The sequence below is a fragment of the Oncorhynchus keta genome, unplaced genomic scaffold, assembly GCF_023373465.1.
Source record: "Oncorhynchus keta strain PuntledgeMale-10-30-2019 unplaced genomic scaffold, Oket_V2 Un_contig_14876_pilon_pilon, whole genome shotgun sequence".
Taxonomy (NCBI): domain Eukaryota; kingdom Metazoa; phylum Chordata; class Actinopteri; order Salmoniformes; family Salmonidae; genus Oncorhynchus; species Oncorhynchus keta.
In genome coordinates this window covers 1-14,683 of record NW_026278996.1, presented here as the reverse complement: position 1 = coordinate 14,683, position 14,683 = coordinate 1, and the positions used below count along the sequence as shown (strand labels likewise).

Genomic DNA, 14,683 nt, shown 5'->3' with positions numbered 1-14,683 from the left:
TGTGGTGTTGCGTGTGTGTCAATGTGGTGTTGCGTGTGTGTCAGTGTGGTGTTGCGTGTGTGCCAGTGTGGTGTTGCGTGTGTCATGTGGTGTTGCGTGTGTGCCAGTGTGGGGTTGCGTGTGTGCCAGTGTGGGGTTGCGTGTGTGCCAGTGTGGGGTTGCGTGTGTGCCAGTGTGGGGTTGCGTGTGTGCCAGTGTGGGGCGTTGCCAGAGGAGAGAGCGCGACATTCCAGCAGCAGGTATTCCATAATGACAGACAGACTAACTAGATCACCAATTCAAAATATAACTTGCAGAAGTTATCTCGCTAGTTAACTAACGTATAGTTAACTAAGCATTCATTTCGTTGTTGCTGTAGAGCCTATCTGCAATGTTAAACAACTGGTATTCCCCCTATTAAACAGTAGACATGTAATTGCGACAACGTAAAAATATTCTAAGAAATTGACAAATACATTTTTGTGCATAGATCTCCCTCAAAACATAAATATTTCTGCCTTATATATAAACACGTCTAGTTAATACCTTGCTTTGAAAAAGCCTACCATAACCATTTGTTGAATGAGAGAATCATTTTTATGGAGACAAAAGTATTTGGTTGTAATGTTGAAAAGCCAAGCCTGCACACCCTGCTCTCCAGATAGAATTGACCACATGTTGACAACATGTGACTAACAGTCCATCTCTATCTGGGGGCTAAGTGCCTTGATCAAGGGCACAACAGCAGGAGAAAGATGTGGTAGGTCTACATGGAATCAGACACGTCATCTTTCCAGTGTCAATAATGCTTACTTTTTCATGTGGGCTGTAATAATAGTAATGAATTATTTTTAGTTAAAGGTCATACAGAAGTAATGGAAAATGAGTTTAATCCACTAACAGTGAATAATCAGAGGTCTCTATAACATAATCTCTAATGTACCGACTTGGAAAAATACAGCTCCTACACTACTTCCATCCCAAGTCAAGCACTGCATAATACTGGAAACTTTCTAAATTTACCAGTAAACTACCAGAATTTTGGTATGTTTCATGGATTTTATGTAATCTATTAGAAGACATCTATTGGCCCTTTTGGGTACTTCAGATTATCACAGGTGTCTGTAACAATCTCTGGCCCTCTGTGGCTGTTTTCACACAGGAAGCCCAATTCTGATCTTTTTTCTACTAATTGGTCTTTTGATCAATCACATTGATCAACTGATTGTTCAAAAGACCAATTAATTAAAACAATCAGAATTGTGTAAATGCAGTCTTAGTGGCCTCATCACAGAAAATATCTTAATTTAATAAGATGATTTAAAAACCTAAATATATACATTTTTTACATTACATTTAAGTCATTTAGCAGACGCTCTTATCCAGAGCGACTTACAAATTGGTGCATTCACCTTATGACATCCAGTGGAACAGCCACTTTACAATAGTGCATCTAAATCTTTTAAGGGGGGTGAGAAGGATTACTTTATCCTATCCTAGGTATTCCTTAAAGAGGTGGGGTTTCAGGTGTCTCCGGAAGGTGGTGATTGACTCCGCTGTCCTGGCGTCGTGAGGGAGTTTGTTCCACCATTGGGGGCCAGAGCAGCGAACAGTTTTGACTGGGCTGAGCGGGAACTGTACTTCCTCAGTGGTAGGGAGGCGAGCAGGCCAGAGGTGGATGAACGCAGTGCCCTTGTTTGGGCGTAGGGCCTGATCAGAGCCTGGAGGTACTGAGGTGCCGTTCCCCTCACAGCTCCGTAGGCAAGCACCATGGTCTTGTAGCGGATGCGAGCTTCAACTGGAAGCCAGTGGAGAGAGCGGAGGAGCGGGGTGACGTGAGAGAACTTGGGAAGGTTGAACACCAGACGGGCTGCGGCGTTCTGGATGAGTTGTAGGGGTTTAATGGCACAGGCAGGGAGCCCAGCCAACAGCGAGTTGCAGTAATCCAGACGGGAGATGACAAGTGCCTGGATTAGGACCTGCGCCGCTTCCTGTGTGAGGCAGGGTCGTACTCTGCGGATATAAATATAAGAAATATAAACCATCAACTTAGTGAATACCATCATGTTTAATATGAGGGTTTCAACATTTTTTACTATGTCAGTATGTGTTTGTTGTCAGTGTTTTGGCGTCAAACTGGTGGCAGTTGTGTTGCAGAGTTAATTGAAAAGAATGTTTTTGTTGATTAAATGCTTTTTTAATTAATGAGGTTATTTTCTCTTGAACCGTATTGTCTATCTACTAGAAACTCCTGGACAATATGGACACAGATATAATACATTAATACTATATATTCATTATTTTTTTTAAATACGTTTTTCAAGTATAAATTATGAAAGTTACGATAGATTGCCATAGATGGTCTGTTAAATACCAAAATGGAAGATTCCAGTAACTTTGGGAAATTACCGGTAGCTTTGCAATCCTACACAGCATAGATGATATTTTGAACAGCACAAATACAATTAATCCAACACATGAAGAAAAGCCAGATTCAACCCCGTAGAAGATAAACAGATATTAACCCTTTCCTCTAACAGCGCCGATGGACGTTTTGAGGGCTCTGTCACCAAGGCTGTTGTCAAGTATGATGGCACCATCATCTGGACACAGCCCGCTAACTACAAGTCAGCCTGCATCATCGATGTCACCTTCTTCCCCTTTGACCTGCAGAACTGCTCCATGAAGTTTGGCTCCTGGACCTATGATGGCTCACAGGTTGAAGCCTACACAGCATTGTGAAACAGTCTACAGTATAGTAATGACCATATAGTCTTTAATTGATGTCAGAAATATGTTAATCTCTTGTTTATACTTTGGGGAGTTGAAAGGAAGATACGTCTGTTGATTTATCTTCTTCTGTCCTTAGTATTCATTCAATAGGTTGACATCCTCCTGGAGGACTTCCATGTAGATAAGAGGGACTACTTGACAATGGTGAATGGGAGATAGGTGAAAGCTACTAGGCTTCCATATTTCTTGACTGTCCCTGCCACTTCCCCCCTTCACCTACTCCTTCATCATCCGTAGACTGCCGCTCCTTCTACACCCTCTTTCCTCGTTTATCCCCTGTATCGGCCTTTCCTTCCTCACCATCCTTATCTTCAACCTGCTCCTCCAACGGCGGGGAGAAGATCTCCCTGTGCACCTCTCTGTGCTGGTGTCCCTCACCGTCTCCCTCCTCGTGATCGAGGAGATAATTCCGTCCTCCTCCAAGGTCATCCTCTATCGGGAGTACCTGTGTTCACCATGATCTTTGTCACGCTCCTCAATTGTCATCACCGCCTTCGCTATCAACATCCACCACCGGCTCCTCATCCACGCACCAAGGCATGGCGCCATGGGTGCGCCGTATCTTCCTGCACAGGCTGCCTAAGCTGCTGTGTATGCGCAGCCACGTGACCGCTATGCCACAGAAGGCCAGGAAGACCAGGAGTGAGTAAGATCACCTAGAAAGAAAGGGGGCAGGGGGCCATTATGAAGGGTTCTTCACTAGAGTCCACCTCTCATCTCTCCTCTAGGAATAACCTGCAGGCTGCTTTGGACTCTATCCTACATCACCATGCATGTGGTCAAGGAGAACGAGGTCAGAGAGGTAACTGATCCATTGAGTTATAGAGAACTGGGGTCTGGCCTCAGTATCAATGACAAAGTTGGCATGAGAGAATATTGTGTTTGTTTGTTATGACTTGAACACCATTCAAAATCAATTTATAGTGCTGAAATTAGGTTTTTGAAGTCTTACTGTAATTCTCTCTATATATTCATCATCTCCATACTGTATATTTGTCTCCATCCTCTGATTGTCACATGCAACTGCACCTCTGAAAGTGCAAAGCCCTCCCAGCCTGTGTCAACGAGGTCATGTGTTGGTGTCTGAAGGGCGTTTTTGGTCTCTCTCTCCAGGTGGTGCAGGATTGGAAGTTTGTGGCTCAAGTTCTGGATCGTGTGTTCCTGTGGACCTTCCTCCTGGTCTCAGTACTGGGCTCTGCTCTTCTTCATCCCTGTCATCTACAAATGGGCAAAACATCATCGTCCCCAACCATGCAGGCGGCAGCGGATAAGACTAACTGAGACTAAGTGCGCTGAGCACAATAATTTCAGAGACACTACAGTCAGTGCAGATAAAGAGACACTTACTCACGTGGGTGTGGGAGACCAGTTATAATTGCAATGATTCTAGTTCCATCATGATTTTTGATTTGTGTAAATTAATGAGCGATTGTCTCTATCTGTTTATAGATTAAATTAACAATCAATTGTTTTATATTCTGAAAGGAGGATACCTCCATATAGGCATATCTCACAAAGTAAAGTATAACAATGAATACAATTCTCCAGGTTACTGTCTTTCTTGCCTCTGAAAAACAGGCTTCTCACAGTTAAGGGACATGATTATGGAAGGCTGGCCACATGAGACTAGCTAATAGTTAACAGGTGTTAATTCATAACTTTTAATCCACCCCTTGTTAATAAGTGTACAGTATCCTTTACCATTAACATTTATATATATGACCCATTACCTTTTATGTTTAAGTCAACATTGACCTTGTAACGGCTTTCCTCCTCTTTGTCTGAGGAGGAGTAGCAAGGATCGGACCAATACGCAGCGTGGTAAGTGTCCATGACATTTTAATAATCACTGAACATGACAAAATACAAAAATAAAAAGTGAATGAAAAAACGGAAACAACAAAACAGGAAACAATCACCCACAAAACACAGGTGGGAAAAGGCTACCTAAGTATGGTTCTCAATAAGAGAAACCAATGACACCTGCCTCTGATTGAGAACCATACCAGGCCAAACACAAAACACAACATAGAAAACGAACATAGACAACCCACCCAACTCACGCCCTGACCATACTAAACAAAGACATAACAACAAAACTAAGGTCAGAATGTGACAAACCTTTTATACCCTTTATATACACTACCCCTTTATATTACCTTACATTACACTCTTTTCTATTTTATTAACTCTAGGTTGGTAAAATACAAAAATAAAATAAAAACATTTTTTAACAGGGCTACATTCTCAGAAAAGCAGTGTTACATAACAAGATCAAGAAAGAGTTGAATTATAATCCACTTGAACAAGCTTCAATTAAAGAATTCAGCTGAGTGCTCTTGTATGAGCAAAAACTACTGTTTTAATGTAACTACCTTTCCAGCTTCAAGACCATCTCTTTGCATTACAGAGGTGCTTGAGATGATATTTTAAGTCTGTGAGTCTGTTAGAACCTGGGGATAGTTGACCAGTCAGCCTGAGTCCACCTGATACAAAAACAAGAGTTGTTGTTTTTGATTCTGTTCATCCGCCTTCTGATTTCACCTCTCATTCAGATGAAAGATGGCAAGCCAGAATGGAAGCAATAAACTCATACCTTCTCATATCTTTACTGGTTGTTTCCTTGGAGAACCTACGATGGTGGGAAAATTGTACTATTTCCTTAGAAGGTAGCCACTGGGTGAACATGGACATCTGACTGCCTCCACTCTCAGGGACACACACGTCACAGTGGCATGGACAGCTACAGTTGCAGTATTTAAAGAAGTGGCCCTACATTACAGTTTAATAAAATATTCTTATCACTGATGATGTGGAAATATGAGGAATTTGTAAAGTTTGAACGCTAAATGGAAAGTAATGATATAGAGAGGAAAGAGCTCTGCATTAAACTTTATACATTTTCAAATCGAGATGTTTCTGCAATGTCTAAGGTTCATGGACTGGAATGTGACACGCAACTGCTGTATTGAAAGACAAGGATTTAATGAAGACCCTAAAGGAGAGCCAGTATGACCTGTTGTTTACTGACCCAGCATGGGGGACTGGTATTTTGGTGGCTTACTATCTTCAGGAACCTCTAGTCTACAATGTACAGGGGTAAACAGTGGAGAGGGACGTAAGGGCCATTGCACCATCCCCCATGTCTTATATTCCAATGACTGGATCAGGCTCTCACGCAAAATGATCTTCACAGAGAGTAAAGAATGTGCTTTTCCATTTGCTTTGGGAAGCTCACGACAGATTTTTTATTCAGCCACATTACCAAAATGTTTGTAATGGGTTCTTCCAACCAGGTGTGGACTTCTATGAGTTATTACAGGGAGCTGGTCATTGGCTCATGAGAGTTGACTTTGTGTTCGAGTTCCCTTGTCCCTGTCATGACTAATTTTATCTATAGAGGGTTCCAATTTATGGGAGGGTTCCAATTCTCCAATCGTGTGGGGTGAAAAAAGCATGAGGTAGTTCTATAGGGTGTCACGTGCCTGTCCATCGTTCGTATGTTTTTCTTGTTTTAGTGTTGGTCAGACGTGAGCTGGGGGCATTCTATGTTGTGTGTCTGGTTTGTCTATTTGCTATGTTTGGCCTGATATGGTTCTCAATCAGAGGCAGGTGTCATTGTCTCTGTTTTCTGGGAACCATATTTAGGTAGCCTGTTTTGTGTGTGATTGTTCCTGTCTCTGTGTTTGCACCAGATAGGACTGCTTAGGTTTTCACTTTTTCTTGTTTGTATAGTCTGTTCGTGTATAGTCAGTTTTATTAAAACATGAATAACCACCACGCTGCATTTGGTCCACCTCTTTCACCAGAAGAAACCCTTACAATGGGTAACTGAGGCTTCTTGAAATGTTTACGAGAAAATATTGTTGTTTGACATTGTGAAATGTGTCTGCAATGTTAAACAGTATTTAAAATGTAATTTATGCATCCAAATTATAATCGTGTTCACTCACTGAGTTTTGAGTAACCATCACTATGACTTTTAGAAGTGGAAAGGAAATCATAAACGCAGTACTTTGACCTTAACTAACCCTTATAAACCAACGTGCCAGCCACAAAAGCCTAAGTTAATGTAACATTTTACACGTGGCTTCCATACACATAATATGAAGATCATCTGTGGTACATTGCACTGCATCTTACCTCCAGACTGAATCAGCTAATAATAATTATGTTAAGTTAACGTTCATCAACAAGGATGAAATGTATTGTGAGATATGGTTCACATACTGAATCAAATGTGAATCTAAATGAAGAATAAAGTTTCATATTCATTGTCTCAAACTCTCAAACCCTAATGGGAATTAATATGGCACTATTGAGAACAGCTTTCATGGTCTTTCATGATTTGTATCAAATCAAATTGTATTAATTGGTCGCATATGGATATTGAGCAGATATTATCGCAGGTGTAGCAAAAATGCTTGTACATAAATGAGATATATATATATAATCAGGCTAACTGACAATATGTCAAAATCCATTCAATGTGTTATTCAAACTGAATATGATTTCCTTATCTCTGTTTGTTTTATATTTCAGATAAATGATGACATACATTGGAAACATGACTTTGTGCCTTTGTTATTTCTGTTGATTATGTGTGGTCTAGTCATGGTGGGGAAGTTGCTGGTCTTTCCCGGGAGGGAAGTCACTGGGTTAACATGGACATTTTGATCAAGGCGCTTCACTCTCAGGGACACCATCACAGTGGTACGAACAACAAAAAGTTGGTATATCAAAGAAGAATCGTCCTTCTACAGTTCTATTACAATACCTGTCACTGACGCCATGGATGAGGAATTTTGTAAAGCCAATTATGAAGAAAATAATTGATATAGAGAGAGAACGAGTCTATTAAACTAGATACATGGTAAACGATGATTCTTCGCCAGGTCTAAGTTTCATAAAACTAGTGACTTAGCAACTGCTGTATTGAAAGACAAAGATTTAATAAAGACTCCTAAAGGAGAAACCAATATGGACCTGGTGCTTACTGACCCAGCATGGGGAGGAGGTCTATTGGTGGCTCACTATCTTCAGCTACCTCTAGTCTACAATGTACGGTGGGCAATCAGTGGAGAGGGACATTTAACTATTGCACCATCACCAATGTCATACATTCCAATTACTTTATCAGGGCACTCAGACAAAATGACTTTCACAGAGAGAGTAAAGAATATGCTTTATATTTGCTTTCTGCTGTTCGGGACAGGTTGACTGTCTGGCCACATTACCAGGCTGTTTGTGATGAGTTTTTCCAACCAGGTGTGGACTTCTATGAGTTATTACAAGGAGCTGATCTGTGGCTCATGAGAATTGACTTTGTAGTTTGAATTTCCTCGTCCCACCATGCCTAATGTTATCTATATGGTGTTCAATGTAATCCTGGGTTAAGAACTTCTTCCCCAAGAACTGGAGTAGTTTGTTCACAGTTCTGGGGACATGGAGTCATTATCATGTCTTGGGATTCTTTCGTTACTGAATTTCCACATGATATAGCTGATGTGATTGCTGCTGCTTTTCCCAACTGCCTCAGAAGGTAATCTGAGACACAAAGGAGACAGGCCAGCTACCTGGGCAACAACACCTTAGTAGTTGACTGATGCCCAGAATGATCTGTTAGACACCCTAAGACAAGGCTGTTTGTAGCTCTCACGGAGGAACAAATGGGGTTCAAGAGGCTATCTACCATGGAATTTCTGTTGTGGTATACCTCTCTGTTTAATGATCAATATGACAACCTCCTTCGTCTGAAAGAGAGGGAGGAGCAAAGCTTTTATCCATGGCAACAGTAGATAAGAACAATAACTTCCTAGAGGCCTTTACAGGAAGTTCTGGATGAGCCGTCCTACAGATGAACATGCAGAGACTCTCCAGGCTACACCGGGACGTGCCAATGGAACCCTGGACACTGCCCTCTTCTGGATTGAGTTTGTCATGAGACACAAAGGTGCTGCTCACCTGGTACAGAGTCCTACAGAATGCCCTGGTACTCCTACCACTCTGTAGATGTTGTCCTGATGTTGTTGGGTGTTGTTTCAGTGGTTATTCTTCTTGTTGCAATAGTCAGATATTTATGCATGAAATGTTGAAAAGAAAGATTAAAAGTGAATGAGCAGATCCAATTTCACATCTGGTGCACACAAATAGTAGGATATATATGACTTTAAGCTGTTAAATGGAACTTTTAGAGCGACCCAACAAAACTCCTATAGATATGTGAGTTAGGATCTGTCATTCTCATTGAAAGCAAGTCTAAGACGCCGTAGATCTGTTCTATGTGTGCTATCTCTATGCTTCCCATGTTTAAGTATCTTTTTTGCTTCTTTTACTTTCAGTTTTGTACACCCAGTCAAAACAGCAGGAAATACAACATTTTTGAATAGGAAAATATATTCACAGTGGCTTAGATGATACAATGACTTCTCTACACTACACTTGCTTGTTTTGCCACATAGACTGAAATTAGGCAAACGATTACAATTTGGCAACCAGGAAATGGCAGAGTGAGTTCTGCATAGTACATCTTTAAATCAAGAAATTGTATAATGTTGAATTGATGCCAACATAATAAATGCTTATGTATAATTTAGTGTGGAATATATTTGTTGTAAAGTATTTCCAGATGGTTGTGCATTTTGTGATTCAATTCTACACTGCAAATATTTACTGTAAGTGTTACAATCACAGTGTTAAAGATTTTTTACTCTGTGTAGTATAAAATCTAAACTCATCCATTATTATCATATTTACCATCATGCTCTATTGCAGGTTGATGTTTGGTATTGTTTGTTGCAATATCTGTGTTTTTGTATGTACATTGTTCTTATGCTACAGAAAGATACATATTTTGCCAGCCAGCATAATGTAATTTGCAGGCCTGATGTGGCTTGCGAGCCAAGAATTTCAGACCACAGTGTTAGGGAGAAACTAGGCCATCAAAGAAAGCCCATATGATGTATGTAATGTAATGTATTGTCATAAAGGGTTTAATCTTAATTCAACTATAACACTTAGGCACTCACTTCATGAAGGCTACAGGCCTGGAAGTGAATGAACAAATGCAACAAACTCTGTCACTAACAAACACAGTAATGGGTGGTAACTCAATCATTCCTCAAAAGGCAGACTGGTAAATATGGCCAATTAAGGCTTTACACCCTACAGTGTTAAAATATAATAAACTTCTAGGGTACAAATATTGTCTGATGGAGTGACTGTTAACATCTTTGCCAGAGTTCACACTAAACTGTTATTTAACAATTCAGTTAAGTTGGACTCATATATATACATTCTTGATATATTATACACTCCCGAGTTCAATGTACACTCGTGAGTTTGCCGTGCATATTCTGGGGCCCGACAACCTTATAAATTAATATCAACATAAAGATTTGAAGATGCTTGATTCAAAGTCAGAGTCATGCATGACTTTATTAATATGAGTGGCCCCAGCTCTCACAAACACATATTGCATATTCCAAACATGTACAAGTTGGTGAAAGTCCACAAACACAGGAACATTGTGGTCACTCAGATTAACTCACTCACTCTCATCAAGGGATTTTATGTTAATGTCACGTTCTGACCTTTATTTCCTTTATTTGTATTTATTTAGTATGGTCAGGGCGTGAGTTGGGTGGGCAGTCTATGTTTGTTTTTCTATGATTTGGGGATTTGTATGTTTCGGCCTAGTATGGTTCTCAATCAGAGGCAGGTGTCATTAGTTGTCTCTGATTGAGAATCATACTTCGGTAGCCTGGGTTGCACTGTTTGTTTGTGGGTGATTGTCTATGCTAGTTGCTTGTGTCAGCACAGGTCTCATTTATAGAGTCACGGTCTTTATTGTTTTTGTGTTCAATGTTTTCTTTAATTAAATATTCACCATGAACACATACCACACCGCATTTTGGTCCTCTGATCCATCTCGCCTCTCCTCTTCAGATGAAGAGGGAGGAAGACTGTGACAGAATCATCACATGTTTAGTGAGTCCGCAGATCAGAGGCAGTAGGGATGACCAGGGATGTTCTCTAATAATTGTGCGAATTGGACCATTTTCTGCCCTGCTAAGCATATAACGTGTACTTTTGGGTGTCAGGGAAAATGTATGGAGTAAAAAGTACATCATTTTCTTTTAGAATGTAGTGAAGTAAAAGTAAGGTTCAGATACACCCCAAAAATACTTAAGCAGTACTTTAAAGTATTTTTTACTTAAGTACTTTACACACTGCATGGCCACATCTATTTGTCAGCGGTGAATGAGGACATAAGGTTGAAGATATTGCTCTGTCCACGCCAGTGCTTCTCTCCTACTATCTACTTGATTTGTTTCTTTAACCTGTCTCCTCCCCCTTCATCTACAATGATTGGAAGTGGATTTAACAAGTGACATCAACAAGGGATCATAGTTTTCACCTATTCACCTGGTCAGTCTATGTCCTGGAAAGAGCAGGTGTTCTTAATGCTTTTGTACACTCAGTATATAGTGTAGTGCAATCAAATGTCTCTCATGAGGAGAAAGGCATTCAGGCGAAAGCCCAGCAAAGTCTTGTCAAATGGATCCGCTTTATAAAAAGAGATGACTCATCCCTCTCTCTCTCTCTCTCTCCTGTTTAGGAATGGTTGGACATGAAGCTACGCTGGGACCCTGATGACTCACCTGGGAATCACTAACATCAGAGTCCCCGGACTCCATCTGATCCTAGACAGCTCTCCAGACAAAAACTCATGCCCAACAGACTGCCAACAGTAGAACAAAAGATGGCACTGATATTGAACTAACACTTTCGGTTCAATATAATCTCCACATTAGGGTTGCAAAGGGAGGGTATATTACCAGTGCTTGACTTGGGCCGTAGTTGTCCGGGAACGCCGTACTAACACAACGTACAGCTCCTTTAAAACAAAGTTGCCTTCGCTGGCCCAGATTCACACAATCGGTGACAATTTTTTTGATAAAATCTGAATGAAGGTGGGATCGTCATTGAATAGCAGTGGCGAGTTTTACTTTGTTCAAGTTTTTTTTCTATTTGTCGCTAGTCTCTGAATCTGTGAGTGCCAATATAGGCTGTTCGAGATAGCGCAGATTGAAAAAGTGCTCGGCTGAATGGCATGAATCCTGCTCCAAACTGTCAAATTAGGGTTTGTAAGGTAATGGAAATTAGTTGAATAATTGTTTTAATGTAATTCAAAAGCACACTTAAATATGGTCAATCAATAAAAAAACTACATATCAGCCATCATCGGAATGACCCTTTAGTGCAGGGGTGTCAAAGTCAAATGGACGAAGGGCCAAATAAAAATTTAGCTACAAGCCGAGGGCCGGACTGTTCGAATGTTCATTGAAAAATTTTTAAATGACGATATAGCCTAGTGAACCTAATTGAACCTACTGAAAACCTAACAAATATATTCCAATATGATCAGATAAATAAAAGCAATATTTTCTATGGCTCTGTCAGTAATCTTTAATTTTCAACAGACACAAAAGACAAATTTCCCTTTTATATAAAAATCCCCATAACATGAACATTAAATGAAAGAAACCGGTATTCAAGGCACCATCAGTAGCCTATATTTTCTATTTTAGCAAAAGTGGGCTAAATTTACTTAAAAGAAAACAATAATAGCAATTTTCTATCATCCACTCAACTGAAATATTTTTAAAATATATTTCTGGATTGAAATACAATAAAATAAAGTGCAAAAATCTATTAATCAAAAACAACACTTTGTTTAAGGAGAAGTAACATGCAGTGAAAACAAATATTAAACTTTAACTTTTAAACTTGAACCGAGTAAAACCTAAATATGTGATTGCACAGTAATGTTCACTTGTTTGAGGTTGAGGGTGATACTTGGTGGTGTCCCATCTTTCCACAAGTTCATCAATGTTCGGGGTAAGGCTGGAGCTGAGGAAATCCTCAGAATTGAGTGGAGGTGTTCAGCAGCAAGTCGACTTCTGTGTGATGTTTGTCTAAGTTCCAACAAAGAAACAGTTGTTCACATTAGTATGTGCTGCCAAACATAGACAACGCTTGAGCAGCCTGATGCGCAGCCGGGCATTGGGCCGGGGAGGAACAAGGAACTCCGCAGCACCCACTGCCGCATATTTTGCCCTCAGTGCACCACGTGCACTGAGGCCATCAACTCCATTTGAGGCTGGTGTGAGCCACGCCAACAGCAAATGGGGTTACCGAGCAGTTCCAACCTGCTTTTTTTTGTGCTTCAAAGCCAGCAACTCAAGGCTGAAAAGTCAGCGGTAAGCATACCTATTTTTTATCAGCCAACTGTGCGCCTGAACGAGACTGCAGAGAGCCATGGCTGGCAAAGGAAAGTGCTCAAATTTTTTCAGATCTAAAAATTTCTGGCTACAGAGTCAGTTTGGTTTTAAATGTCACTCACTACTGTACATATCAGAGATGACACGATCCCGACCCTGCAGCTGCAAGTTCATTGCATTCAGATGACTCGTAATGTCACACAGAAAAGCCATTTCACACAGAAACATTTCGTCTCGGAGTTGTGTTGTGTCTTTCCCTTTGCTGTCCAAGAACAGACAAATCTCCTCACGAAGCTCGAAACATCTTTGAAGCACCTTTCCCTGGCTTAGCCATCGCACCTCTGTGTGATAAGGCAAATCACCATGCTCCGTTTCTAACTCCGTCAGAAATGCCTTGAACTGGCGGTGATTCAAACCTTTGGCTCTGATAAAGTTAACTGTGCGCGTGATGATGCTCATTACATGCTCCATTTTCAAGGCTTTACCGCACAACGCTTCCTGGTGTATGATACAATGATAAGCTGTCAGCTCACCTGTCGCGTTTTCCTCTTGCATCTTTTCCCGTATCTTCGCCACCAGTCCGCTCCTGTGTCCACACATCGCAGGTGCTCCGTCGGTTGTCAAACCCACGAGTTTTTCCCAAGGCAGCTCCATCTCATTTACACATCTTGACACCTCTTCATACAAATCATGCCCCGTAGTTGTGCCATGCATAGGACGTAAAGCCAAAAACTCCTCTGTCACGCTTAGGCTGGAGTCCACTCCGCGGATGAAAATTGACAACTGGGCAATGTCAGAAATGTCGGTGCTCTCATCCACAGCCAAGGAATATGCAATGAAATCTTTTCCCTTTTTCACAAGCTGCTCTTTTAGATTGATGGACAACTGGTCTACTCTCTCGGCAATGGTGTTTCTGCTCAGACTCACATTTAAAAAGAGTTGCCTTTTTTCTGGGCAAACTTCGTCACAAACTTTAATCATGCAGTTTTTGATGAAATCCCCCTCCGTAAATGGCCGGGCTGATTTAGCGATCTCTTCTGCCAAAATAAAACTGGCCTTGACAGCAGCCTGGCCTTGTGATTTGGCTTTTTGAACAGAGCCTGTCGAGATTTGAGGCCTCGTTTTAATTCCTCTGCCTTTTGTAGCCTTTGTTCCATGTCCATATTCTTGTTTTTGTCCGCGTGTTTCGTTTCATAATGTCGTCTCAGATTATACTCTTTCAGTACCGCCACACTTTCTCCACACAGAAGACACACAGGTTTTCCAGCTACCTCCGTGAACAAATACTCCGACTCCCACCTTGTTTGAAACCCCGGTTCTCAGTGTCCACCTTCCGTTTTGCCATTTTTGATGGGTATCTGAAAGTTAATTTTACTGTGATGCTGACAACTGCTGTGCCAATAAATATTGAAATGAAGCAGCCTACTGCTCGGTGCGTCACCGTTGCATTGTGGGAAATGTAGTATTGGTGCGTGTAAAAGATCTGCGGGCTGCCGGCTTGCTGCGGTCTGCGGGCCGGTTCTAATAATAAATCAAGATCATCCCAGGGGCCGTAAAATACCTTCTCGCTGGCCGGATGTGGCCCGCTGGGCCTTGACTCTGACATATGTGCTTTAGTGCATGTC

At 41.1% G+C, this 14,683-nt stretch overlaps 2 pseudogenes; both read left to right on the top strand.

The window, feature by feature from the left end:
• The first annotated feature begins 107 nt into the window (after window positions 1-107).
• Window positions 108-4,043, top strand: LOC127918793 (neuronal acetylcholine receptor subunit alpha-5-like; annotated as a pseudogene).
• A 1,765-nt stretch (window positions 4,044-5,808) lies between these two features.
• On the top strand, window positions 5,809-8,867 carry LOC118393810 (UDP-glucuronosyltransferase 1-2-like; annotated as a pseudogene).
• The last annotated feature ends 5,816 nt before the right edge of the window (window positions 8,868-14,683 follow it).